Genomic DNA, 369 nt, shown 5'->3' with positions numbered 1-369 from the left:
ATGATTCTTGGAAAAAAAGTTCCAAACCATTTAAAAGATTATGTATCAACATTGGGCATTCTTTGCATACCTCCATAACAACACTCTTGTAGCATATCTCCTATTTCATCTTCATAAAAATCATCCTCAATTGTTCGTTGGGGAGATGTTAAAAAAATTGACCAACCCGAATTTGCGAGGTCTTTTACATAGAATACTTGTTTTGCTTGGGAGGCTAAAATAAATGGGTCTAATTTATGTCCAATACGATTGAGGTCCACAATAGTAAACCCAAACTCGTCTATTTTGACTCCAATTCTATTCTCAACCTAATTACATTTGAATAAAATAAATGATAATCCATGATAGTCAAGCTCCTATATTTCTTGT

Source organism: Benincasa hispida, chromosome 1 (genome assembly GCF_009727055.1).
Source record: "Benincasa hispida cultivar B227 chromosome 1, ASM972705v1, whole genome shotgun sequence".
In the NCBI taxonomy this organism is placed as follows: Eukaryota; Viridiplantae; Streptophyta; class Magnoliopsida; order Cucurbitales; family Cucurbitaceae; genus Benincasa; species Benincasa hispida.
The sequence above is the reverse complement of the archived record's forward strand: the minus strand, read 5'-3'. Positions refer to the sequence as shown.